Below are 26,148 nucleotides of genomic sequence, written 5' to 3'. Positions count from 1 at the left end.
CAAACTCGCACTAGTTACACAGCCAGCTGTTAGGAACACTGCCGGCACCTGATTGGTTAGAGCATACTTTCTGCAATTGAGATGGACACCCTTACTCCACCCGCCACAGGAAGAATGTTTCTAAATTGTGCTGCAGGCAGAGCCAGACTGAAATAGTAAGTCCAATTGCTTTACATGCTTCATTCAGGACTTTACATGCTTCATGCAGGGGTATAACAGCAGTGCTCCACCAGGGGTTTGAACCTTCAAGCTCAAGCCTAGCTCCCTAACCAGCATGCTACGCTGCTACCCGCCACTACCCATCAATACTCATTCCATGTACCAGCGAGCTTCACTCCCGGTCCTGGACAGCCGCAGGGTCTGATGGTTTTCGTTTTTTGCCTTAATAGCAGCAGCCGATTTAGACCCAAGGCGAGGTGAGATGTGTAATCAACTGCTCTCATTGATCAATTAAGCGCTGAGTAACAGCGAAAGCCAGCGCACCCTGTCACTCTCCGGGACCAGGAATGAAGACCACAGCCACTGACAGAGGCATTCCTATAGCAGATGCTGTCTTTGTTATCCTTTATTGTCTGCTAATCAGCTAGGAGGTCGTTACTATCAGTAGTTATTGTCTTGTCATTAAATGATCTTTATAATCTCCAGTATCACGGCCAAAAAGAGGACATCCAGAGAACAAACATGACTACAATGGTTTCTACAGCCACAAATCTTTCGCTTTTGCTCTATTCGCTGTGATAAAGTAAGTAAATTAATAAACAAGGCCATTCGTTGCCATCTTATCGCAAGTCAGAAAATCGCATTCCCAACAAACAAAATGCAATTAAAGGATTTGGCTGATAAATCACTAAATTTATCACTGTCCGTGGAAGTGTGTTTTTGTTTTTTTTGGTGATGTTTTCCTTCTGCTCAGCAGCTCCAGTCTCGTCAGTCAGTGAAATAAGCCTAAGAGAATGTCATAAATGACACAAGAAACTTTAAATAGCATAGGCTTTTCGGAAGGAGTGCTCTATACACACGGCTTCGGGGGCTTCTCAAACAGATGACGTGACAGTTATTTAGCTGATGCTTTTATCGAAAGCAACTTACAGTTGATTTGACTAAGCAGGGGACAATCCCCCCTGGAGCAATGTGGAGTTAATGGCCTTGCTCAAGGGCCCAATAGCTGTGCAGCTGTGCAACCTTCCAGGTCCCAGTAGTGTACCTTAGCCACTAAGCTACAGGCTGCCCTATGATGTCCCACTGCTGGTCCCACCGCATTGGAGTATTTTTTGGGGCCAAATAGAAGGCGGTTCCTCACTGGCCTCCCGAAATCACTTCCATCAATGATGTTATTGTCTCCAACCCAAGTATTAACCAGGCGCAGATCCATGCAATTTCAGCTGTCTGGCACAGAGACGAAACTGGCTGTTTTCACAGCCATATTTGCATGATTTAAGATGCAATGTGAAAGTAATTAATGATGCGCTTTTCGAAACATAAGAGCAGAAAGAGATGTGTCATGATGGGAAACCATGTGTGTCCAGAACTGGGAAGAGTGTTCCGTTTTCTGGAATGACTGTTCGGAACTGGGAACAATGTTCAGAACTGAAAACTCTTCTGCTTTCTGATCTAGGAAAACAGGGGCGTTAGCCCGATTCTTGGCATGCACACGATATTGTATTCAGCTGTGGATTTGGGCGTTTGCTTCACAATCTTTCATTATTTTTTATAAAATGTATTTTCTTTGCAGATGCTCTTATCTCGAGCAGCTTGAACAGATTAGGTGTTATCCTTTAATGTGTCTGGATATTTACTGACACATCTTAGACTATGCTACTTGCTCAAGGGCACACTAGCGCATTTCCATTTGAACCTGCTGTACATTATACAGTCACACTTTATCATAAGGTTCATGAATGGGCAATAACCAATGTAGTGGTTAACATTAATTAATGATGGACAAATACATTCGTTAAGCGTGAAATTAACTTTTCATTTGTTAATGCATTTGTTAAAAATGAATTTATCCGTTACATTACATGCATACATTACCAAACCATAGGATGAACTTATAATTAGTGAACCAAAACAAATACATTAAGTGACTTTTTCATTCCAATATGAATTGCCAATAACTAATGTAGTTGTTAACATTAATTAATGATGTACAAAATACAGTAGTAGTTAGTTAACAACTGCATTAGTTCACAGAAAGTTGATTCAGGGAACCTTATTGTAAAGTGTTACCAGTCATAAGAACAGGTCTTCCGTCATTTACCCAGTACACTACACTCCCAGCAATAAAGACATTTGGGCTGCATATGCGCTGATTTGTCTCCAAAATAAAGGACTGTTTGATTCTGCTTCTATGCAGCAGAACTGACATGTGAAAACACACGCATCTTTGCAATGAGGCAGTGTGTATTTTGTCATGGTTCTTGGCCGATCTGATGTGCTGTTTGCTTGGTTTTGTCGTCAGATCATTAGAGTAATTTTGTCTGTTCCGGGCGCCGTCATGGCGACTGAAGAACTGAGGAATTAAGAATTTCTCTGAGACATACCTCACCTGCACAGTGCAATATGTTATTTCAGGATTAATTACACACAGCACACACACACACACACACGTACACTCATGCGGTGCGCGCATATTCCTCTTTAATTTGGATACTGTATAAGCTGGATGTCTTCAAAGCTCACAGTCAGTGTTTGAAGTCACAAATTTCTAATGAGGTCTTTTTATTTTTTATTTAATTCTCAAATTAAAAATGGCTGGGATCCCTCCGGGGATAATGCATCGTCTTCCTACGGAGGCCTTGCATGTCACGGAGGGTGCAAACTACTCCTTCGTTATTGTTAGTGTGGCTTGTACACTCGTCCTTTCCCCAGAAAATGAATCTTAGACCTTATCATAGTTGAACAGTTCGAATTTCACACTAATATTCGCTACATATGAATATCTGATTCATATACCACCACTGCCATGTTAATCACATAAATGCTAATCACAGTATAGACATGAATAACTAAAAAGCCAATTCAGCGCACATGAATATAGACTTGGAAGGAAAGGGTCTTGAACCTGTATGTGTGAATGTTCCCTGAATAAGGGAAGCCTTTTTTCATTCAAATTCAATTTCTGTTTCTCTCCGAAGGAACATGGCTAAACTGGCCTTTGGGGACTAGAAATGTCAATTTATACATACTTAATGAAGCAATATGTAAGTAATGAATGATACCTGAATATGCTGGTCCAATATTGCAGCAATATACCGTGTCTTAATTACATTAATTAATCATTAGCAGGTGTACTGTCTCATGAATACAAAACGTAACTTTGAAAGCACCTTTCAAATTGTAAAGTTTTGAACGTCTTTTACAACATTTGTTAAATCATGTTGTCAGGGCTCCATTTTGATATTCACTCTTTTGTTCTTATATCTAATGACTTTGGTGCTGTTTAAAGCACATCCCCTTCATCTCAATGTTTCAAATGATTTTTTTAAAATGGAGACAAAGCATCACTCATCTTCATCACTGATACAGTGTCTGAGATCCACATTAAATACCTGACTTATTTATAACAGCACGGTCAACAGGCTTTCCATATAATATCACATTCAGGGGCACAAGCCATGCATGGCAGCTATTTTCGTAGCATATAATTTATTTTATTGGGTATCTTTAAAAAACAAATAATTGGCATGGGCTATTGTCCTTGTCTTTCAGCTATACAGAAAATGACATTCCTGAAACTACTTTACTAAAGCTAACATAGAGCTGATATGATGCAATACTATGAGGATGAACTTGAAGATTTTTCAACTTTATCTTCAAACTACATTACCCGCAAAATAGAACCATATAATTTGGTCACACTTTACAATAAGGTTCATGAATTGGCATTAACTAATGTAGTTGTTGACATGAATTAATGATGGACAAATACATTATTTAAGCATTAAATTAACTTATAACTTAAATAATGTATTCGTTACATGATATCTATACTTTAGCAAACCATAGGATGAACTTATAATTAGTTAACCATTAACAAATACATTAACTGACTTAATTCCAATATGAATTGGCAACATATCTGCACAGACTAATTTAGTAATCTGTACAGATTAATTTAGATTAGTTAACAACCACATCAGTTCATGCTACATTAGTTCATGCTAATTCATGTTATTTCCTATTATAGTCGTTCCTATCCAGCTGGATTTGTAGCTCACCCACTGATGCAAGCTCCACAAATGGTAATAACTCAGAGGTGTCTTTTTTAAATTGGGTTTTATCATGGATTCAAACTGCTACTTGTTCAGAATTTGTGGACTACGTGATTTGAAGGCGAAAAACAACTCCTTTCTGTTCTTATTGTTTGAAAAGCGCAAATGAGATTGATACGATTCAAAATGGGTTTTCAAAGAAGTCCATGTTCATTATGGACTCGGCATAATATCACAGGGATACCTGTCACTGCAGCTAAGAAAGATATGCATCACCGGATATTGGCTGAGAAGGAATCAAGGGGTGAATGTCATGAAATAAGATAATTCACTGCAATATGTGGAACTAGATCATGTAGGATTTCATGGAATAGATCCAAATGCCATTTCAAAGTTAGAACCTACACTCAGTGAGCACTTTATTAGGTATTCATTAGATTTTTTTTTCGCTTCTGCTGCTGTAGCCTATCCACTTAGAGGTTTGATGTGTTGTATGTTCAGAGCTGCTCTTCTGCATACCACTGTTGTAATGTGTGGTTATTCCCATTACTGCTACCTTCCTGTCAGCTTTGACCAGTCTGGCCCTTCTCCTCTGACGTCTCTCATTAACAAGGCTTTTCTGTCTGCAGAACTGCTGCTCACTTGTTTTGTTTTTGGGGTTTTTTCTCAGCATTCTCCGGAAACTCTAGAGACTGTTGTACGTGAAAATTTCAGGAGATCAGCAGTTTCTGAGATACTCAAACCACCAACAATCATTCCACGGTCAAAGTCACTTATATCACATTTCTTCCCCATTCAGATATTTTGTATGAAAAACAGCTTAAAACATGCTTGTTTTAGTTGCAGCCAGTTGATTTAAATATTTGCACTAACAAGCTGGTGTCCAGGTCTACCTCACTGACTGTATATGAACACATCAATGAATATACAAATAATGGTATTTCCTATTTTCTGATTGTAGATCATTAACAGTGCTGCAAGTATGATATTGTAACACTTGACTTGGGAGCAATGTACAACCAAAGAACCATTGACCATGTTTGTTTTATTGAGTCAGACTCAATAAGGTTGATGCAAAAGGTTGATGCATATTCTTTTAGAAGGGTGAGTACATTTTTGCCGGCCTATGTTCTAGTATACAAAGGAAGTTATGTTTAAGGTTGGGCGATACAAAGGCCTTCACTTTGGAAATTAAAGTGGATATTTTATATGATCATGTATGATAGTGCCATCATAGACCTTAACTAGAAACAGTACAACTTCATTGATTAAATAAATCTTGATTAAAATAAACCTTTTACTTTAACCCTTCGACATAAGGCTGTCATCCACTTGACATAACAGCTGTTACAAGAGGTCATAACAGATGATTATGTCAAACTGTCATCACCTTTCTGTAAAGGTTATGGCAGATGTTATGCTTACTGATAAATGTATCAGTTTTATATTATTTGACATAGTCTGTTATGCCACCTTGTGGCAGCTGTTACTGTATGTCATGTGTATGACACGGTTATGTCGGCCTTATGTCAAATGGGTTCAAGTAAAGGGTTGACCAAGATTTATTGTGTTACCAAATCTTGAATTAAAATATTTTAGGCAAATTTCCACAACAGATATTCTCATTTGCTAGTGTGTGGAATTTTCCCATCACGTTTGTTTAAACTGGCACCTTATATGTCTCAATTTGGGGGAGAAAAACAGACTTGCGAAGGCATTGAAACCCACTTATAGGTATTGCAAAGCCTCAATTAGTGTTGAAATGCAGACAAATGGTGCAGTTTTAAGGGGGAGAATGGTGTGTCTTTAAGCTAATGTAATAAAGGCTTCACCAATGAATGGCTAGAGCAGACTGTTTGTATCAGCTGGTCTTTTAATGGGTTTGATCAACCGTACCAGTGATTATACAAAAATGAAATATACCTACGTGCACCCCTTAGTTTAGTGACAAAGGCAGCTGCCTAACCAGCTTCTTGAAGATCTACCATCCTGAAGGTTTTCACCCCATCTTAGAGGATGTGGCTGCTTCAGAATGTTATGAATGCTAAACTGCTATGCAGTTTGAAGCAGGGTCAGACTTGCTGCCTTTCGTCTGTATGTATTTCTATAACGGCAGATGTAAATACAGTAGACTATGTATCACTCGCTTGACTTTTTCCATGCTTTTTTTCCTCATTTCAGAAATAAATATTGATGCTGTTGTTACAAATACTTTAACGGATTCACTGAATGTAATTTTAATTGAAACATTGGTTAATTGTTAATTAATTGTTATAATTTTCTATCCTGGGCTGCTGATTGCTCCTAATCATTTCCCACATCATTAAAACAGAATTGCATCATGTGACTATTAGCATATCTTATTTCTGCAGATAATTATATTATCTATCCTGATGAAATTCCATCCATCGGTTCTGATTTCATTTAAATGTCATTTTGGGAGAAAGGGGTCGAGAACCGAGGTTTCTCGAGCCCGGGGATTTATGAATGGCATCCATATTAATCACGTTCGTTATTTTCACCCATAAAATGACGCAATGTCCCTGTGACTGCAATGGGTGCCGTAATCTTCGGAAAGTTTCATTTCCAGCACTGCATGCAGGTGTGGAACAGAAGAAGACAGCAGTAATGTAGTCACTTTATGAGATGTTGGGCCAATAATGCCTTTATGCACACTGAGTAGTGGCTGGCAGCATCTGGAATTGTGTAGGACGGCTGTTTCAGGGAGCCACAGCACCATTCTATCCCATAAACGCTCCACTGCAGAGATACTCAAATCTGGCCCTCGGGGTCAGCAATGCTGCTGGCGTTCATTCTTCCCCTCTAACCAGGACTGATTTACACCTGACACACCAGGTGAGCAACATCTCTGGCCAGTCCGTGGCGTTAATCAATCGATGGTCTATCAGGGAGAAAAGAAAACCAGCCTCGCTGGCCGGATTTCAGTGTCTGTGAGCATGCTCGGCTGGGTTCAAATCTTGGGACTGAGAAGGCGATAACCTGAATGACAGCAGTGCTTTGGTCCTTGATCCATTTGGGTGACTACTCCTGTTCTGTGGACGGTGGTGGTGTTTTGCTTCAACACGGGAACCACCGATTAATGCTAAGTAACAACTGACGGTGATATTCCTCTGAAAATATGCATCCGACCCATGCCAGAAAAGTGTGTACCACACTAAGGTCTGTCCCATGTTGTTCCTGAGTGTGTGATATTCAGTGTTATGGAGTCAGTTAAGGACTTATCCCTTTTTTTCCTCGAGTGCACACCATACCTTTATGGAACCAACAGAGCCCTACAAACGCTGTTGTGTTTCCATCTTTTCTTCGCCGGCTGAATGATGAATTGATCCATCACAGTCAAAGAATGATAATAATGTTTTCATGGTCACTTTTTTTCCCAAATGCAGTTCACTACTGTGTTTTGCTATGAGGACATGAAACAGCGGATGCGTCCACTTTGTCATTGCAGTCGGTAACTGACAAATACTGTTAGTGCCACGGGGTGTAAATACAAACACAATTCTCAACCAACTGGGGCAAGATACTGTAGTTTCCACACTATCTCATCTTTACAGTACAGTATCCTTTACAAAACAATGCAAATACTTATGACGTAAAACAAATACATTAATTAATAACTGATTTATTTAATTCAAATACGTTAATTAATAGCAGTAATCTTTCAAGAGATCTTTCCTCCAGTCAATCAAAACATTGAAGTATATTTGTAAATTAACCTCAGACTACAGCGTTGTTGGTGGTGCTGCACCAAGCACAAACATACACATATGGGCTGCAAACGGTTGATTCATAATGTCCAATCGAACATTTTTTCTGGGTTTAATTTTCTCCTACGACCGCCCTGTGTGCTGTAAGTAAGTTATTTAGTCCTTTGGTAAAGCAGAAACATGATGGTAAAATTAGGTTGCTTTTATAATGAACCCTTCCTAAATGTAAAACCATTGACACGCAGAAACCGGGAAAGAAATTCACTTCAAAAGAAAAAAGAAAAAAATTACTGAATAAAACATGTGTTAATATTTTTGGATTCATCAAGTGTATTTTTCCTTTTTTTTTGGAACAAGGCACTGAAAAGTTCTTTCTCAACTCAATGTTATAAAGGGTTTATAAAAAGTGATAGAAAATCTGAATTTCTGAGATTTTCTGTTCTATTTGATTTTGTCAAATAGGGCTTCAAAATGTTTTTTGTGAAATCGGCAGGCAGCTGCCTGCAGGAAGGTTTCATGAGAAAAGAAAACTACGTGGGTATGAACTTGCACTGCATAAATACATTACCATAAATTACGTTCGTCAAAAGAATTTCATTTACTCGTAATTAAGGTGCCAAAATCCATTTTCATGAACAAATACATAATTGGAGAGATGCTGGTGTCCATTATTCAAACGTTTTGATAGGCCCCGTCGTAGGCTGAATACATTTCAGCGGAGAAGAAAAGAAATCAAGAAAGAGGGAGCGAGAGGGCGAACTTTTAGTTTGTTTGTTTGTTTGTTGTAATTACAGGCAGTCTGCCGCGTAAAGGCCGCTTGTGTTCGTGCAGGAAGTGGCTCTGGTTCCAGCCAGCCGCTTCCCGTGGCACTTTTCACGTTGCCTCCCAGTGCGGGCCCGGTCCCTGCCAGTGGATGTGGCATTAAATGGGTCTTTTCCCATGCCAGGTCTAATTGCGTGTTTGCTAATGAATGACAACCTTGCGAGGGCACTGCCAGAAGTCGCGGTGCCAAGTCAGATGGGATCCGAGGCGACAGCCGTTTGGGGGGGGGGGGGAGGGGGGCACAGCCCTAAAGGGGGGGGACGTTTATCTGAGCCCGCAGCAGAAGGTGCTGAGACAGGCATGGAACCCTCCTGGCACTGAAGGTGCAGCCAGTGACCTGTCCACTAACAAACCCACCCAAGGAAAAAAAATAATAAAAATAGCATACTCAGCATAATCAATGCAGAGCTATATAACCTTTAATTATCCTTCAAGTACTCTGAAGTATAAAATGGCATGCTTCAAGTATACTTAGGCATAGTCTTTTTTCAAATGGGCAGATTTAATTTCCTCTCCAGCAGGGCTGCTCTTGAAGATGCACCATCCTGGAGGCTTTCATCTCAAACCTAATTTTGCGCACCTGATTCTACTAATCAGCAGCTCAACGAGCTCTCTAGCTGTCCAATGAGGTGTGCTTTGTTAAGGCTGGGGTGAAAACCTACATGACAGCAGTTCTCCAGAAACATGGTTTGGCAGTCGTGCTGTGCAGTAACTTGCCTCTACAGTCCCACATCTAGTAGAGGCAATAGTACACAATGATACAACCTGAATGATTATGCATTCCTCCATAATAAATGTGTGTCACATTTCATAGACATGAGCTACAATCATTTCAGTCTTTGATAGACACAAATACCAACCATATCCACAGGTAAAATATGGTTTTCTAAACCACTCCAGTGGGTTCTTGCTATAGCAGGCCATTTCTGCACTGATCTAGACCATTGTTTCTTAGATACAATAGATACGATTTCTGTGTTAAAACATTGTTACAAGACCATTGCAGATCCCTTCCAATCATTGAAAAATGCTCACTGACATGTTGACTCACCCTCTGCCTGTGTTTATTGACCTTAAATTCGGGTTTCAAAATGTACAGTTACCAACACATTGTATAACTGTAGTATAACAATAAATCAAGCTCATTGGTTGAGAATTGGTTCTAATTACCACAGCCAATGGTGTTTGAAAGTCAGTGCGTTTACAGAGAAGGGGGAGGGATAAACAGTGTTGTGGTTTGAAGGTGTTTGTTGCTGCTATTCCTCTCTTGACCATTAGAAGTCTGAAATTACCAATTGTGTCAATACCCAAAATAAGTCACAGGAAGTGCAAGTGGTCAGGTGGGTTCCGGAATGATCTGTAGTCCATTGGGCTGTGCTAGTATGTGTATTTCATGAGTCCCGGAAAGGTAGTAGATCGCTCATTTGCATCCTGATATTTATTCATTCATTCATTCATTATCCTAACCCGCTTATCCTGAACAGGGTCGCAGGGGGGCTGGAGCCTATCCCAGCATACATTAGGCGAAAGGCAGGAATACACGCTGGACAGGTCGCCAGTCCATCGCAGGGCACACACACCATTAACTCAGCCTAACCTGCATGTCTTTGGACTGTGGGAGGAAACCGGAGTACCCGGAGGAAACCCACGCAGACACGGGGAGAACATGCAAACTCGACACAGAGAGGCCCTGTCCGACGGGGATTCGAACCCAGGACCTCCTTGCTGTGAGGCGGCAGTGTTACCCACTGCACATCCATGCCGCCATCCCGATATTTATAAAATATATATATAATGTATATATAATTATCTAGTAATCAGATTTTTAAAGGATGAAGAGCCAATGCTCCATCCAGCTAAACCCCTCCCACTTCCCAACTCTCAGCAGATGAGTTAATTGCATTAATGAAGATGCTGGTGCCTCTAACCCCGCCGACATGATGCCTAATGGGAGTTCCAGTACCAAAGGCCCAGCCCGTAGTAACTATGAACAACATCCTGCACTGCTCACGCCCCAGGACTGCCAGCCAGTTCTGCCCTGACCAAGGACATTTCTTTGACATACCGGGCTCAGGACCTGTTTGGTGAACGACATCTTCCTCCGCTTTATGGAATAACCATGGCAATGCAGCGACAAAGGCCGTCAGTTTGTGAAGTCAGCGCTAATCTCGAGCACAATCTTTCATGTTCTTAGAGAATGTGGAATATTTAGCTCCCTCTTCAGCTCTTTGACATAAACCGAAAAAAGGTTTGAGGTGAGTAGATCTTAAGGTAAAAATCATCTCTTTCATTAACTCGGTGCAGGAACACGTTTTTGTTGCGGGGTTTCGTCTATTGGCCATGCGTGGCTGTCTCGTTAAGCCTTAACCCCACGCCCTGTCCGAGCCGCCCGCACCCTTATAAATGAGCCTCGCGTCGTTCCTGGGCAGCCCGCATACAATGGCATACAAATGATCAGTCGCCAAAAAAAAAAAAAAAAAAAACTCAAATAATATCAACATAGCTCAATATGGCAATTAAGATAGAAGCAGGGCGGCGGAGCCTCTGTGCTGAGGGCGATGGAGCGGCAGACCTCAGAGAACTCTCTGGGCCACGGCGTTTCGGTTCGTCTCCAATTAGCCGCGGACGTCCCTCGATTAAAGCGGGGTGGTGAGGGGGGGTGGGGGGGGCCCCCTCCCTAATTACTCTCAACCGTTCGCCGGCGGGGTCTCCCGAGACGCTGCGGCCGGCGTTTAATTACACGGCCCACGCAGCGCTGATAGGCCAAACGGACGGTGGCCTCGGGACTCGGGCCAAAAAGCGCAGGAGGAGGAGCGGTGGGAGGGGCTGGGGAACGGTTGTCGCGGTAATTGGCGGCGTGGTGGATACACCTTGGGTGGTTGGCCGTGTGCCAGGGGGAGGGGCCTGGCCAGGTGTTGAAGCTGCCCTCTGTGTCTGGGTAACCATTCAATAAGGAATCTGACTTGGAAAGATACACAGTATATTTCCCAGTGTTGATTCAACTCTAACAGAGTATATATGAGTCCAGTTGGGACCACACGTGCCTTGCAAGACACTGAAAATGTGATTGTGTATGAGATAAAAACTCTTTTCTCACTAATTAGCTGCAAAAACAGGAAGGCCGGGTTGCAGTTTTCCGAGAAGAATCTAAAAGTCCTGGGAAAAGGTCTTGTGGACAGATTACATCAACATTGTATCAAAGGGAGGGGAAGGCCAAAGTGTGGAGGTGCCCTAGGCCAAGATCAAAAGCCACAGGTATTGGCTCATTGTTTTTATTAATGTTGTGATTGCAGCATTGCAGTGTATGGAAGCATCGTATGTATCAAACATACCCTTAAATAAAATTGTGATTTAACCACATGTGAATAGTATGATTACTAAATCTAAAACTGCAGAGTACAGAGCCAAATCAAGAAAAAGAAAAAGAAAAAAAGGCCTGTCCCAAACATTATGGCGCTCAGTGTATATTCTGTATATTTTATTTAGGTCCCATGTCCTTCTGAAGTGCTCATGTTATCTGTGTACAGTTTCTATTTTATTTCCTTAGCAATGAATTTCATGAATATCTGCAGATGGAAGCAGAAGTCTATTCTTACGTAAGATATCAGTCTTTGATGCGAGAATATGGAAAGTCTAGGAGGTCCTCATCCCTTATTAATGACTGTCTGGACGAGGAAACCATAAACAGACCTTGAACTGAACATGAAAATACAAGTAAACAAAAAAGTATGTTGGCCTTATTGGCTGGACTCCTCGGAAAGTTTATTAAAGTAAAAAAAAAAAAAAAAAAGAACATCTGATCCAAGTTCAGCGCTAATTATCGTCCATCAGATTAAGACGCTATGTAAATCCCCCCCTGCAATTGCACCACCTGTATCAGTTTCCATTTACTCTAATGCTGTGCACTGAAGTAATGTTTGATAACAGTGTTTAGTTATAGTGTTGGTTGTGTTTGTATGGTCACCCTGCTATGTTATTCATCTAAGGAGATTGCTGTCAACCCAGTGTATCTCTGGCAGAGCCATATTGCCTTTCTTTGTTTTTTTCTGTTTTGTGTGTGGTGGTTTATTATCGACCACCAACAAAAAAACATAAAACCCTGCAGTGTCAACTCAGCTATTGAAATGACCTTATCATAAGGTGTTATGGATACTGTCCAATATTCGATAACATGAGTTGTTGTTTTTTTTTTGCAATGTCAGGAGAGGAAATATGGTCGGGGGACGAGTTGATTTTGAATCGGTTCCATCTTTTACAAAAGAATGGGTATTCTGCGAGGGGAAATCTGACCCAAGATCAGCGTTTTGCAGCAATATCTGCTCCAGAGCTTGTCTGTGTTTCACAGCACTTTTCACACTGTTGATAACGGCAACTTGGCTTGACAGACAGCTCTATGAATTAAATACCACGAGCACAATAAATGAAACGATATGAATGTTATGCACTGGTGTACATTCTAAAAGATAGCTGCATATATCATTGACCTTGAACTAGCTTTGCATAGACCGTACTCACAATCCCCATTAAGCATGAAGTGGGCTTTCATCTTAGAAGAGCAAAAGGTTTTTTTTGGGGGGTTTTTTAATATAATTTGAAAACATACTTGAGCTTTTATTCAATCAACTTTAGTTTCTCCTGAAATGTGACCTCGGAATAAATGTGTTTTTTTCCTTAAGCGGGAACACAATGTCTTCATTAGTTTCCCTGAGATTGAGTACGAGAGTAAGGTGAACCCCTGAAGGTCAAGAAGAAGGGTGCTGATTGGCTAGATTTACGTCCTCAACCAGGGGAGTGACAACCCTACAATAGGCTCATTACACAAACACAGATGCTATACATGGGCATCGTCACCCTTGATAAACAGCATTAATGTGAATTTGTTTCTTTGTTACGTTTTTTTTTGTTTTTCTTCAGAACTATTACCGGTTTCCTTTAGCCCCTGGGTATGCGACAACAGGACAGGCTTGAATAACTTGCATGTTACTTAAATAGCCCCATTAAAATCCGATTAAATACTGATTAAAACTGGCAGGAGGGTACAGAGTGGAAGTAAGTTTAGAAAGTAGGCCTATGTGCCATGTAAGGAACTCATGTCCAAAGTCTGTCCTCTCTGCTCAGAAGTGAAGTGTATAGTTTTACTCAAAGAGCACAGTAAGATGTGTAAACCTGTTGCTCAATGATACGGTGTCATTTTTGAGGACATGTTCGGCTGACTATGGGAGCGTGTGTGCATGCGTAGGCAGTGTATGCATGCGTGTCAAATACTTCTAAATCTATATTGCTTTTTTGCTGATGAAATTAATACATTTGATATGATATTTAACGCTAATGTGACTGTGGAAAAGCACGTTTGCTTGGTAATTGTCGCTTTAAAGAGTCGAGAGGCACAGTTTGAACAGAAACACAGTCAAGGTTTTGTCTGCTTAGCTGTATTAGAAAATATAAATGTAACGAACCGGGAAAGTCGGAACGATGCAAAGGCCATTTGAGAGGAATAAATCAGGATAACGAGGGAGAGGAGGACGGGGGAAAGTAATGCATAAAACATTGGGAAACACCGGCGTGTTGTGATAGAACGGAGAACAGTCACACCGCGGCCGTGAAATAACGAGACGAAACGTCTCAGTCTCCGCGCCCGTTCTGCTGATTCAAGGAGATAGGGGGGACGCCGCGTCTCCCCCTTCCGCGATGGTTCGGAGCGGGAGCACGTCAGCGTTGGGCCGCCGGGACCCCGGCTCCGCGTAGGAGAACGGCGTCCAGGTTCGACGCCCGTCGCTTGTCTAGTACCGCATGCGAGGCCACGGCGTTTTTGGCAGCTGTCAGCTTGATTTATGTCCGATTTCTTCTTCCCGCCTCTGCCAAGCTGACGTCCCTAACGATAACACGCGCCCGAGTAAAGAAGGCCGCCGGTGTGTGGGAGGAACGTCGACTGGAATACCGCTGATGGAAGGTCTTGGCGGTCTTGGCGGTCTTGGCGGTCTTGGCGGTTGACAGCGGTTGACGGCGGTTGATGGCGGTTGACAGCGGTTGACGGCGGTTGACGGCGGTTGATGGCGGTTGACGGCGGAGATCAGATGACGTCGCGCTCCGCTGACGTCGCTGACCGGCCCGGGCGGGCTGCGATTTCGCCGGCGGAAGGTGTTCCGTCCTGGAGGGGGGATGAAACGTTTAAAGTTAGCGTCGCACAACTCCGCGGAACGAGTGACAGGCCGGGGGGGGCGTTGGCCGGGACCGCGACCGCGCCGGCCGCTTGAGATTTCACCGAGCTGCGATTCCCCGGGTCCCGCTGCTCCGCTGACACAGCCCCCGGGACGCTCCGGAGCAGAACTGCCCAGCCACGGCCCCGGAGAGCCACAGGGTCTGGCGGTTTTTGTTCTTACTCCGCACTTAATTGACCAATTAAAGCAGTCGATTACATTGTTAACTCACCTCGGCCGGTTTCCCGGGTCTAAAGCGGCGGTTGTATTTAAGGTGAAAACACAAACCAGCATGCTGTGCGGCTGGGAAGGTGAATACGCTTACGCTTCTTGTTCTGCTGTCGAGTTTGTGTAACTATCACAATATCGCATCGAGCTGGTGAGTCGATCTGGTGTCAAGTTCAGAGTTCAGACGTCATGCTCTTCAGTTAAAAAAATATCGGGTAAAATATTTTGTGAAATTAATTCAAATTCAAATAACTTGTGGCTGTAGTGCTGCCAGCCATGTGTCCAGTAAAGCTGTGGTACCTAACCCTGCTCCTGGAGACCTACTGTCCTGTAGGTTGTCTTTTCAACCAGAATTTAGCACACCTCATTCTACGAATTAGCAGCTCAATGAGGTCTCCAGCTGTTGAATGAGGTGTGCTTTGTTGGAGTTGCCGTGAAAACCTACAGGACGGTAGATCTCCAGGAACAAGGTTGGGCGACCACTGCGGTCCAGCAACTTATCTTGGGTCTAAATACCATGAATTCCTCCGAGAGCATTTAGTATTATATTAAAATGCATTCATCATTTAAGCTATCGTAAAATAAAAAAATAAAAAAACACATATTAAGCGCAAACAATGGACAGCAATTTGTCAGGGTAATTGGATGAATTCAAGCATCACTATTTTCCAGACAAACATTTTTGTCTATTCTAAAGAGGGCAAAGGTCAAATGACAGCATGTACACAACAAGACAATTTGCTGTAAAGAGCAAGCAAAGGGACATTTGTCAAAACATAAATGAACTGGTGGAAATGGTACCCACATAGCCATCAATTCAGAGTCCTTTGTAGCAGTCAAGTCATACATTGATAAAAAAAAGAGGCAAGCCCTGTGGGGCTTTTAATCACATTATTAAACCACAGACCCAAGATTGGTACAGGGCCTGCACAAAAAGCCATTATACAAAAGTTCTGGTGTAATCACAGTAGAGCGCACTTTGTTTTTAAAGTTGTGAAGCAAATAGGCCTTTTTTTCCCCTGCTCGTTTGTCAACTTGTGTTGTTGTTCTAATATCACTTAACCCATGAAACATAAAATCATTTTTCATCTCAAACTGGATATTTTTGCCCTTGTCAGTGCTTTCATGCCGTATTACAGTGGAATGTTCATCTGGTGCTTCAGACTGGAAAAAAATGTTCTGAGAACATACATACTTCTATACAATTTGCTATTTGAGACCAGACACACAGGAAACCCCATACAATTCATAGGTTGACAGGTTTTTATTGCTGAATTAGATCATCTGGCATACTCAGACTATAAATGTACGTCCCTTTGGAAAGGGAAAGGAGAGAATGGGTTGCAAATAACAGCACTCTACCTTAATGTTCTCATTAATTGTAGTTAGGGTCTGGTACAAGCTTAATGGAGAATGGTGGAAATTGCAAGATAAGGCTGCAACAAGGTAAGAGACACATTAAATCCTAATAAGTAGAGTAAGATTTTAAGAGACCATAAATTCTGTTATAGTGAGAATTATTTTAACAACAAGGGGGGGCAAATTAACCAGTCACCAAGAATCTTAGCCATACTAGCGAGCTAGCTATAACCAGTCAGGTTTTGGTTAATTGCATCTGCGCTTCATGCTGACTGGATTATCAGTTTTTTTGTGTTTTTTTTTTCATCTTACAAGACAAGAGCCACTGACCTCACATTATGTGCACCCTCACACTGGTTCTTAAAGGGTTCCTTTGGCTTGTATCCATAGTGGTACCCTACTTACTCCTACTTACTTTTCGATGGTAGGTGTGATAAGTAGGAAAGCTCCCAAATTGACCCCTTGGAGCCTTTTGATCCTCTTGAAAACATGTCTTCTGTGAGTGGTGAGAGGTCTTGACCCCTACAGGAAAGAAATGCATAAATAAATACACTTTTGAGTTAAGAAACCAGTGTGACTGTATACTACTTCTGAAAACAAAGAACAGTAGCGATGCAAGTTGGCCTGGCTCCAAGGCTAATGGCAAATAAGAAAATAAAAATTTGTTGTTCAAAAGTATTTTCAAAAATATTCATTTTCATGTGTATGTGTCTCACCATTTTGCAGAAAAAAGACCATTGCTGCAGTCCAGTGGTTGAGTTGCAAACAATAACTGAAAATTTAAAATGTAAGACCCATTACTATAATTAAAAGATACATTCTACAGACTAGTTAAATTATACCGATTCCCTGTATAAAATCTGCCACCTCCCCCATTAATCCTTTATTTATATTAAATGTTTAACTACCGTGAAAACGTAAATGTCTGCATTAGTCAATCTTTAAACACAGCTTAAGATATTAAGCATAATACTGCATGTGCTATGATACTGTCATTTCTCCTTGGGCACGCCACTTGACCTACATTGCAAGAGTATGTTTCCGTCGGAGTTGATCTGTGTAAATACATAATGTAGTAAATGTAAACTCTCAAAGTACTCACGGATAACCCCCGGATAACAGAAAATACATGATAAAACTGCACAATCAAAAGAGCAAGAGCATATTCTCTCTCCTCTATGCCAAAAGAACCCCATGAAACATGTTACTGTTTAATAATGAAAGCGTCTCATTAGCAGATGTTCACCTGTAAATGAGTGAATGAGTAAATGAGTAAATGGGTGTGAAAGTTGCTACTTCTCACAAGTAGGGAATGTGGAGTATTTTGCCATGGTTGATTTGAAAGCACACCTGCAAGCATAGATGCAAATGCACGCACACGCATCCACACAGACACCACACGCACACACACACTCACACACAGACACCACACACACACGCATGCACACAGACACCACACACACACACTCACACACAGACATCACACGCACACGCATGCACACAGACACCACACACACACTCACACACAGACACCACATGCACATGCATGCACACAGACACCACACACACACACTCACACACTGACACCACACGCACACGCATGCACACAGAGACCGCACACACACGCATGCACACAGACACCACACGCACACACACCCTCACACACAGACACCACACGCATGCACACAGACACCACACACACACACACACACATGCACACAGACACCACATGCACACACATGCACACAGACACCACACGCACACACATGAACACAGACACCACACGCACACACATGCACACAGAGACCACACACACACACACATGCACACAGACACCACACGCACACACACCCTCACACACAGACACCACACGCACACACATGCACACAGACACCACACACACACGCATGCACACAGACACCACACGCACACACACCCTCACACACAGAAGAATTCTGGTCCACACAAAACATTAACCCATGTATGCATGTGCTCTCTCTTGCATACTAAAACGTTAAAGAAAACACTAAAGCGCACACACAACCAGATGTTGTCTACATCTCCTTTGTCAATAAATAATAGGGCTTCCACATGTTTGCAGTTATGAAGTAAATTTGCAGCACAGCAGGACTGTGTGCTGCACCCCACGGGGTATAACTTTCCAAGGGACTACGCCACCCATAGCTTAAATACAACAAACACAAGAAGTGAGGAAAACAGGAACAAAGAAACAAATATAAAATGCCAGCATCATTTATACTCTGTTAGCATTTGGAGCGCAACTCAACGCTACGAAGTGCGTTTGTGCAAGCACACTCATTCATAGCTCATTCGGCGAATCAACGTTTTCTTGCGTTGTGTCTTTTCCAATCCACTCTAATTCGCTGGCGGAAACCCACGGCATGCCGGGACGTGGCCCATCACTCCGTCAGGGCGGAGAACCTCTCGCGGTCCAAATGTCAATGATTCCTGTTGACACTCTGCGCTCAGTTCTGATGAGGCACACCAGAAAGTCCTGTCAGTCGGTGGACGGAGGCGATGACTGTAAAATCGCCCTCCGACGGGGTATCCCTGGGTGTGGCGTCACTCAAAGGTCAGTCCATCTGCGTCCGCTCACGCTCAAGGCTTCCCCCCAAGGATGTTGATCCCATTTGAACTTTGGGCAGGGTTTTTTTTTTTTTTTTTTTTAAGGATTTTATTTTCATTTTTTGCATACTACAGCAGCAACTACAACACACCCAATATAACATAATAACATTGGAGGAGACTGTTTGATGTTTTTTACAATGCTTGGGTGTCCCTGTCCCCCTGTCCCCCTCCCCAGAGATTTCCCCTCCCCCTTTTCCCCCTCTACCCCGTCTTCGTTCCTTTCCCTCTCTGCTTCAGGGGGACCGCAAATCGAGATGTCATCAGATTAGGGAACTGTGGGAACTAACAACGTGGGCATTCTGGGTAATGGGAATCGCGAGCCCTGCACCAGAGGTTCTGGGCCCGGGTGGCTGTAGTCCCGACTCCGCAATTACCCAGCCCGGTTTCCCGGGTCCCCCACCTGTCGTTCGAGCACCTTGGTGACAGTCGAGCCCGCGGTAAAGCGCTAACGGCTACGCTACGCTGCGGCGCACCGAATTGCAGACGATGCCCTTAAGGCTTTGTGCCGTGACCGTGTCCATGGGCCTAATCCCCCACCTCTCCTCTCCCGTGGTCCTTCCTCGCTCCATTCGCCCCCCACCCCCCCCCCCCCTCCTCCTCCTCTCCGCATGGAGGTTTCGGCACTCACGCCAGAACTGTAATAGAATCTGTCGACCGCCCCGCTCTCCGGGGTTAACTTCTCACGGCTCCAGCCCGGATAGCGTCTCTGCGGCTTCCCCCGATACTTCGCGCCTGTCTGAGAGAACAAAGGGAGCGGGCGCACACACTTCTTCGTGTCCGGTAGCACACTGCGGAGGGAAGGCAAAGGCCTCGGTGTCGGCCCCCCTCCTGGGGCTTGGAGATGTATTCATTATGGATGTAGCACTGCAGGAATACAAGCAGTCATTCAGCAGCCTGGCACAATTTCACCGGACCGGGGGTTCAAATCCAATAACCCAAAGTTTACAAGGTAGATGATGTGATAAATGAGTTTTTTAATGCCCGGGGTTCGGGACGGATGAGTTATGAGAAATGTGGACTCATTTCTGCTACTATATGACCAACATTTGCTTGAGAGACAGTCTCGACCAAGGCCTCCCAAGAACAGCACAGGACCCAGGGCCACGGCGCGGAGGATGACCGCATACGGCCGTAAAATATTAAAGCAGTAAAAGAATGTCACATTACGGGTCAGGGAGAAGGCTGAGGCGGGTCAACCGTAATAAGAAGCAAAAAACAAGATGGAGGAGGAATCGAGTGAGAAGCAGAGAGGTGAAGGTGAACCCAAATGATTTGGTGCGTCAGGTTTCTTTTTTCCCTTTCTTTCTCTTTCTCTCTCTCTTTCTCTCCCTCTCTCTCGCCCTCTCCACACCGGGCAGAGCCTCGCGAATGGCTTGCGCGAGAACAAGCTGCTCATCGCGGACTCTAAATCACGGCTGCAGCGCCCGTCCTCATCAACGGCCGTGACAGATCTGCAGCAGCTGGTAATGGCGGCTCGTTAACCTGTCAGTCGTCCACATGGCACTGTCTCTCTCAGATCTATGACCCGTCTAAATGAGGACTTACAGACAGACCAAAATCTACTGCCCCGTCTAAATGAGGACTAACAGTGGTAGCAGACCAAAATCTACCGCCCGTCTAAATGAGGACAAACAGTGGCAGAGGACCAAAATCTATGACCCATCTAAATGAGGACTAACAGACAGACCAAAATCTACTGCCCTCTCTAAATGGGGACTAACAGTGGCAATGGACCAAAATCTACCGCCCCATCTTAATGAGGACTAACAGATGGACCAAAATCTACTGCCCTGTCTAAATGGGGACTAACAGTGGCAATGGACCAAAATCTTCAGCCCCGTCTAAATAAGGACTAAGAGACTGAGCAACATCTACTGCCCTGTCTAAATGAAGACTAAGAGACAGATCAAAATCTACGGCCCTGTCTAAATAAAGACTAACAGACGGCTCAGTCCGGATTCTCCCTCAGACGATGGGGTCCTAATTCAAGAGGAAAGAGATTACACAAACTTGGATTAAAACCGCATTCCAATATCATCTAAGAAAGCAGTAACCACAGACTAAGCACCAGTCAGCCTACATATTAGTTAGATTCTTCTAGTGCCTGAACTCATAATAAATTGGATGATAAATTAATGATCAGAATGTGGTTTTACTGGAGGATACCCTTGAGCTTGTGCTTGGCTTGGAGCGATTATAATTATTGTCCAGGGAAATTTACTGAGCTTTATATTATATAACAGCATAATAAAAAAAACAGCAAGTGCTTGAACAACCAACAGCATAATTAGCAAGTAGAAGATGCACCATACATGCCCTGAAGTGACACGCCACATGTGCATGCACTCTGAGTGGAATTTATTCCCACAGATTTAATATTTGCCATGTTAATTACAAATCGCGAAAGTAATTTAAAGTGACCGTATTTCCGTCAGCATTGCGGGAAAACGGCAGAGCACCGCAGGACAAAGCGGCGAGGGAGTCAGCCCTGCGGGTTCAAATCCCAAGTGAGGCATAGCCATCGAGCCCAACGACTGAGGCGTTTAACGTGATCTCCTCGGATGCCGCGTAAAAAGTCGAGCTGTCTCGGCACACCCCCTCCGCCCCCCCGCCCACAGGTAAGGGCACCTGCGGAGGAGATGAGCGATCTGGAGCGCCGCCCCGCTGCGATCGGTCTCCGCTCCGGATGCCGACACGGTCCCCCCTCCGCGGTCCCCCCCCCCCAGGCTCCGCTCGCCCTGCTTCCCCGCGACTCACACGCACCCACGGCCATTAATCTCCGTTAAACACCCCGAGGGCAGGGAGCTGTCACGCCTACCCATGTTCCCCCAGTAACTTATTATGCCGCGATACCATAAGAAACACATTCCCTTAATTAAAAGGGACTGAAATATGCGCGCGCCGGAATCTTCCGCGGTGGCTCTCACCGCGCCCCTCTTTAATTGAGGAGGACCATAAACGTATCCTACGTGTAATCAGATTTTCACGCTATCAACTGATTCCTGTGTAATATCCTGTCGTTAATTAGGCCTGCTTCCAAGAACATTGCTTAGATTAAAGTGTGGGGGTGGGGGGGGGGGTTGCGGTGGTACCGAGGAGGGATTCTAACTACGCCATAAAACTTGACCCCTGTAAAAACCCGTGCCTGAGACTGCTTGCGTTGAAGAGGGAAATGCATCAGAGCTTTCTGCAGCCTGCTGACTGCAAATTGGCCCCACCATTCCTGCAGGGGCCTCACTGCCTTAACCCTTTAAGGCAGTGGTGTCCAACCATCTGAAAACAGCCGGTGCCGGTGCAGATTTTAGCCCAGCACCAAGACACCTGACTCTACTACTCAAGGTTTGGATTGGATTGGAGACCAGAATTAGTTTATTAGTTGAGTTACGTTATGTAGTGCTGGGCCAAAACTAAAACATGCACCAACACCGGCCCTTTTCAGAGAAGTCTGGGAATTCCAGCTCAACGCGTGATTGGAATGTTCTTAAACTGAACATTCTAATGCTGATGTCACAATCACTGCTGGTGATTTGAAAACAATGGAGTTCTAGGACACTGACTTAGAATTCTGACAATGCATTCCAAAAACAGGAACACTTCGAAGGGTTAATCACCCAACAGGGACCATGGTGGCTGCGTCGAGTCACTTCTGTTCAGCCTGAAAGTGCGTTTTCTCTCCGGTCCAGTCGCTTAAGTGCGCCGGGCCGGCTCTGCTCGCCCGTCGCACGAGACTCCCCGGCTGTGTCTGCAGCAAATGAGGCAGAATAAATGTAATGCGCAGGGACTGATTGTTCTCTGCAGCTCCTTGATTGTAAACTGCTTGACCTACATACCGCCGCGAGATGCTCTCAGGCAGTGGAGTGGATGCATGCGAACACTCGGGGTGCCGTTGTTTCACTTCTCACGCTAATCACAGCAGCTGGAAACAAATCAAACCCAACACAATAACCTTCCTCTTCTTTTTCCGAACATTTCTCCATCAGTTCTTAGATGAGTAGAACACAAGGACAATCGAATCAATCAAGGTGGGAAGAATGCACAAAATAAGAGTATTTTCGATGGTGAAAGAACAGTCGACTGCTGTAAGTGCCACCAGCACCAGGTCAACAACGCAGTGTACGACACCAAATGATAAGGAACCCAACTCTAAATAATTGGTGGGTTTTCTCCGACTCGACCCCCAACCCCCCCCCATACACATGCCTCCCCGAAGAAACTGTTCCTGCCAAAGAAATAATCATTAACAAGGATAAGGAAACTTAGCAAAGTGGTCTCTAACTGTACTACAGTTGAAAGCAGGGGAAACTATATGAGAGTTCTGCTTAATCTTGATTTTGGCTGAGGCGACAATGAATATGTTATTAGGTTTGGCAGTGGGCCCGGGCGCTTAAGGTTGTATATTTCCTCCCATTATGCATTTTTTAAGAGCACCCCCCTTCCATCCCCCCTCCTCTCCCAAAATGTCTTCTCGCTAAACAACGCCGAGGCGCCTTAATAAAGAGAGAAAGTGCTGACGGAAGCCGAGGGAAACGCAGGATGTTATGTCTCACAGGGGCTGATATCTGCAGAAGCCCAGGGAGAAAGGAGCGTAATGTGACCAATGCTAATGATGCCGTTTCATTTGCAGGCGAGGCTGAGAGACGGCGGTGTTAGGAGACATTAGTAAAAAGAGCTGAAGGCTGGCTGATGAAAGGCATAGAGCTCACAAATACTTTAAGAATGGTATAGGTCACAAATGCTTTATGAATGGTATAGGCCACAAATACTTTATGAATAGTATAGTATGTCACACATGCTTTATGGATAGTATACGTCCTAAATGCTCTATGGATAGTATAGGTCACAAATGCTTTATGAATGGTATAGTATGTCACAGATGCTTCATAAATAACATAGGTCACAAATGGTTTATGGATAGTTTATGCAGTATTGTGCAAAAGTCTTAGGCACCTGTATATAACATTCTGTGTATAACATTCTGTACGGATAAGATGCTTTCGAAAATGAAAGGTCCTAAATATAAAAAAATGTATTATAAAAAAGCAGTAAATAGTTAAAAACTAAATCACAATATTTGTTGTGACCAGCCTTTGGCTTTCAAACTGCATCACTTGTCTTAGCCCACGCTGTCCTGCAGTTCTCTAAGACAATCAGCAGGGAGGTTGTTCCAAGCAGGTTGGAGAACTTGCCACAGATCTTCTGCACACTTTGGTTGGCTCCTTGCTTCTGAGCTCAGATCTCGGCCTTGATCAAGTTTTTTATGTAAAAAATAGTCAATTGCTTACAGCGATATGTTACTTTAAAAAAATTAAATACAAAAATGTCTCTGTAAAATTAAACCTTTTGGAAAATTAATGTTTGGAAATCTCAAATGTGTTATTTTATACTAACCCACACACAAAAAAATAAACATATATATTAATAAAGTCTAGGGTGAATAAGACTTCTGCACAATATTTGTATTTGTATATTTGTACTGTATGAATGCATATGTAACAGACAAGTGTGACCTTTATAATGCCTGATTTGAGCTAACAGTTTTCCATGATAAACCAACATTTCTACTGTGTAAGTAGTATTGTTTGCGGTAATGACTGTATGGACATAAATTATATCATCGTGTATTGTGTATGCAGATGATACCGCAAAGCACCATTTGAAGGTCACATTAACATGCGCCTGGTGCCTGTTATCTGTGAGAAAAACCATTAGCTCTTATGATGGCGATCACACTGTGCCAAGCAACGACCCACGACAGCATCTCACATCAGCTGGATGAGTTACAAATATTAGTGTCAAATAAAGATCGTTTCCCAGCTGCATTACAGCATTTCAGATTTCACTGGGATATTTTACTAACTATTCAGATTTTACTAGGCCATTGTATTAACATTTCAGATTTCACTAGGCCATTTTACTAACATTTCAGATTTCACTAGGATATTTTATTATATATATTTAACATTAGTCAAACTAACATTTTGTAGTACGGAGTGATTGGGAGTGCGCTAGCTACAGTTTGACATTTAAGCCTTACATCACTTATAAATGAAGGTATTTCCCGGTCCGTTTGAGCATACATTGGAAAGATTGCTGTATCGCTGAATGGCTCATCGAAAACTAGCTAGTAGCTAGCTCGAATATACAGTGAAAACACAAGCAATGTTCAAAAGCAGTTTTACTATAGTGGAGCCATGTGGGATTAATTTATATACAATGAATACGGCAAGGACTTTTACTAGAGCTGTAAAAGTGTACATTGTTTTGTAGTTTGGCAGCACTACGCAGACTACCTCAAGCGGCAGACGCTACTTGCGCATCTGAAGTCACTTCCTCAACATGCAGGAAGGCGAGTGGTTGGTTTAGGCAAGCACCACGTTACTACTAGCTAGCTAACATTTTGAATTCGTTCTGAATTTGGCTGAAGTTAACACAAGACAGATTTGCCTCTCACAACGATTATCTCTCTGATCGCGATCACGTAAGTAGCAAGCTATCGGTGCTCCACCGAAAGTAACGCAAAACAGTTGATAACATTTCCAAATCGACTGTACCAGCAGCGCCTTATGGCGCTCGATCCAGCGGAGGTGGCCTTGAGCAGTTTCAGCCAAATCTACTCGCACACGTACGTGGGTTGTGCTCACAAATCAGTCCGGTGCTTTACTTTGTGCTCTTTAATCTCCATGGTGCCAAGGCTGAGACCGGAACACATAGAAATGCTCTTCTTTAATCTCCATGGTAGCAAGTCTGTGACACTGAACGTAAAAGTAAAGCGACCTGGCTGGGGAACTGCTGTGTACCTGAAATGCTTTTGCTGTGTTCTGTCTTCATAAGAATTTATGTTCTTATTTTGGTTAATATTTCTTCGCTATTAACCGTGAGGGGGAAGGGTAAATATTATCGTTTCTCAATACGTTTGTCTGGTGTTTGAACTCGACTCTCTCGTTCTATAAC

At 43.3% G+C, this 26,148-nt stretch overlaps 1 long non-coding RNA gene across 2 annotated transcripts; it reads right to left on the bottom strand.

Moving 5' to 3' along the window:
• Positions 1–14,556: 14,556 nt before the first annotated feature.
• On the bottom strand, positions 14,557–25,875 carry LOC133136258 (uncharacterized). 2 transcript variants are annotated; one of them, XR_009709495.1, is made up of 3 exons: positions 25,749–25,875; positions 16,879–17,070; positions 14,557–14,912 (listed from the first exon to the last, which is right to left on the bottom strand). It is a non-coding gene; the product is annotated as an uncharacterized LOC133136258 (long non-coding RNA). The 2 variants fall into 2 exon arrangements; XR_009709496.1 differs by having other exon boundaries at positions 16,964–17,070.
• Positions 25,876–26,148: the final 273 nt, after the last annotated feature.

The sequence above is a fragment of the Conger conger genome, chromosome 9 (genome assembly GCF_963514075.1).
Source record: "Conger conger chromosome 9, fConCon1.1, whole genome shotgun sequence".
NCBI lineage: Eukaryota > Metazoa > Chordata > Actinopteri > Anguilliformes > Congridae > Conger > Conger conger.
Note: the sequence above shows the minus strand (reverse complement) of the source record. Positions and strands in the feature narration are given on the sequence as shown.